Genomic DNA, 3,438 nt, shown 5'->3' on the forward strand with positions numbered 1-3,438 from the left:
GAGAAAGGAGTCCTAATTAAGAAGAAATCAAAAGCCTAAACAGTCATGATCTCCTATAGAAGATTTTGCACTAAATAAGGATTCTATTTCCTAAAAGGAGTTAGACTTACCTTCAGGAGCTCTATATAAAGAGGGGAACTTCTCAGTGCTAGGGATCTCGTTTTTTGTGCAATTCTCTACATAATTCTCTCTCTCTCAAAGACTTCAAGCATCCAAGATTTGTGCCAAGATTCAAGGAAGCCATCAACATAGCTATGATTCAGTTTTTATTTCTAAACTCTTCATCTTGTCTTTCTTTTCATTATTGTCTTTAAGTATGATGATTGATTCAAGTATGACTGAGTTTTATTTAATTACTATGTCCAGCTAAACTCTTATACTAGGGATTTGATGTAACTTAATTCGATTCCAGTTTATAATATTAGATTTATTTTTCTTTGTTCTCATTATAAATTATTATTGTGCTTAAAGCTTCTAGGCAGAAAATTTCCCTTGGATTGAGTTATTTCAATAATCGCTATCGGAAGAAGGGTTATTGATATGAAAAAGATAATAATTTACTTGAGAATAATAACTTGACGCGGAAGCTATAAGGTTTGACTCAAGGGGGGTTTTCATAAGTTAATAATTATTAGGTTGTGAACTCACAAAAAAACCACAAAACCTAAGGATCTAATTTATTTTTGATTTCACTATTGGAAGATAGGTAATTATACTAGATTAGAATAGCTAACAATACATCGGGAGAGCTTGTTAGTGACTCTAGGGTTGTTTTCTCCTACTTGAACAATTAAAATTGATTAATGAACTAATAGAATAAGCTGGATAGAATTAAGTGAAATCAAATTCCCTAGTAGTTTAATTCCCTGATTTCTTTTCACCTAAATTTTGTGCTTGATCTCTTTCTGTTTTTACTTTCAAATCAATTTTCCTTATAGCAATTCTCTCTTATTATCGTTTAAATAATAATAGGTTAACATAATTTTGGTAATTGATATACAATCCCTGTGGATACGATACTCTCTTACTCTATATTACTTGTTGCGATTTCGTGCACTTGCGAAAATCACCGTTCAAGTTTTTGGCGTCGTTGCCGGGGATTGGCGTATCAATATCAATACGAATTACCCTATTATTAATTTAGACACTCTTTTGTTTTTATTTTTATTTAATTTTTTTTTAAGAACTATTCCAGGTGTTTTATGCAAAGAAGATCAAGGAAGACTGAACCTCTAATCTTTGATCCGGAAATTGAAAGAACTCTTCGTAGGCGCAACACTGCAAGAAAAGCACGAGAAATAAAACTCGAACAACAAGCAGACATGGCCGACGAAAATGAAAACAGAAACGAGAACATAGTCGGACCACCACTTCAACATCCAGTCCGTACTTTAAGGGATTACACAACACCTAATCTGAATGGGACAACCTCAAGTATTACAAGACCTAGGGTAGAAGCTAATAATTTCGAGATTAAACCCGCAATTATCCAAATGCTCTCTACCTCGATCCAATATGGGGGTTTGCCTAGTGAAGATCCTAATGCTCACATCACCAATTTTCTGGAAATTTGTGACACATTCAAACAAAATGGTGTTTCTGAAGATGTAATCAAGCTGAGACTTTTCCCTTTCACTCTTAGGGATAAAGCAAGGTCTTGGTTACAATCGTGTCCCGCTGGGAGCTTCACAACATGGGATGAATTAGCTCAAAAGTTTCTAGCTAAATTCTTTCCGTCCTCAAAAACCACCAAGTTGCGCAATGAGATAATGACATTTGCTCATCATGATCAAGAGAGCCTGTATGAAGCTTGGGAAAGATTCAAGGACTTGTTAAGAAAGTGCCCACATCACAGTTTGCCCAAGTGGCTACAGGTACAAACTTTCTATAATGCATTATCCCCTAACATCAAAATTACTCTAGATGTAGCTGCAGGTGGATCCTTTGAAAAGAAAGGAATTGATGAAGCATATGAGTTGATAGAACAGATGGCAAGCAACAGCCATTACCAAAACAACTCCGAAAGAAGAAGAACCGTAGGAGTCTATGAAATAGACTCCATTACAGCACTTAATGCCAAGGTAGATAACATGGTAAGAAAATTGGACATGTTAACTACTAATCCTGTGAATTCTGTTATGCAAGTTTGTGATAGGTGCAATGGACAACATGGAATTGGAGAATGCATCATGGACTCTTTAAATCCACAAATTTTGGAGCAAGTGAACTATGTGATGAATCAAGGAAGAAAGAATTACCCTTATTCAAATTCATATGATAACAGGTTAAGGAATCATCCCAATCTATCCTATGGTAATCCTAACAATGCCTTGAACACACCACCAGGTTTCCACCCTCCAAAAAAGAAATCCCATGATGACCTCCTCACTGCTCTTTCTAAATCACACATGGAGTTCATGAACGAAACCAGAGAGAACCATAAAATCCAGCAGGCTACAATAAGAAATTTGGAGATTCAGCTAGGGCAGTTTGCAAACATGATGGCGTCTCGACCTCAAGGTACGTTACCTAGCAATACTGAAAAGAATCTAAAAGAACAAGTGCAGGCTATCACCTTGAGAAGTGGCAAACAATTAGATGAACCACCAAGGAAAGAAAAGGAAGAAAAAGAACAACCAAAGGTGCCTATCATTGACCTAGAAGAACAGGAAAAGGTAAAACCCTATGTTCCCCCTGTTCCCTTTCCACAAAGATTAAAGAAAGCACAAGATGACAAGAGCTTCCTCAAGTTTCTGGATGTGTTTAAGAAGCTTCAAATCAATATTCCTTTTGCTGAAGCTCTTGCTCAAATGCCTAACTATGCTAAATTCATAAAAGATATCCTGAGCAAGAAACAAAAAATTGATGATCAAGGAACGGTAATGTTAACTGAGGAGTGCAGTGCAATTATCCAAAACAAATTACCTCCAAAGTTAAAAGATCTAGGAAGTTTTTCTATCCCTTGTAACATTGGTAATCTTGACTTTGAAAAGGCTTTGGCAGATTTAGGTGCTAACATTAATCTTATGTCTTATGAAGTTTTTAAGATGCTAGGTATGGGAGAGCTCAAACCAACAAGGATGTCTTTGCAATTGGCGGATCGTTCAATTAAATATCCTAGAGGGATTGTAGAAGATGTGCTTGTAAAGGTAGGTACATTCATCTTTCCTGTTGATTTTGTTATTCTTGACATTGATGAAGACAGGGAAGGATCTCTAATCCTTGGAAGACCTTTTCTTGCAACTGCAAGAGCATTGATTGATGTCTATGAGGGTAAGTTGACTTTAAGAGTTGGACAGGAAGAGATTGTCTTTGATGTACTTAAATCTTGTAAACTTCCTATGGACTATGGAGACTGCTTTCGAATTGATGTTGTTGATGAATGTGTGGAAAACACTTTGCATGTCGAAAGTAACACTAATGAATAAAGCATCTTGA

At 36.0% G+C, this 3,438-nt stretch overlaps 1 non-coding gene across 1 annotated transcript; it reads right to left on the reverse strand.

Annotated features, from left to right (window-relative positions):
* Nucleotides 1-1,751: 1,751 nt before the first annotated feature.
* LOC149496149 (small nucleolar RNA R71) lies at nucleotides 1,752-1,857 on the reverse strand. Its single transcript, XR_016321052.1, has one exon. It is a non-coding gene; the product is annotated as a small nucleolar RNA R71 (small nucleolar RNA).
* Nucleotides 1,858-3,438: the final 1,581 nt, after the last annotated feature.

The sequence above is a fragment of the Jatropha curcas genome, chromosome 5, assembly GCF_041381405.1.
Source record: "Jatropha curcas cultivar XTBG-Jc1 chromosome 5, XTBG_Jcur_1.0, whole genome shotgun sequence".
Taxonomy (NCBI): domain Eukaryota; kingdom Viridiplantae; phylum Streptophyta; class Magnoliopsida; order Malpighiales; family Euphorbiaceae; genus Jatropha; species Jatropha curcas.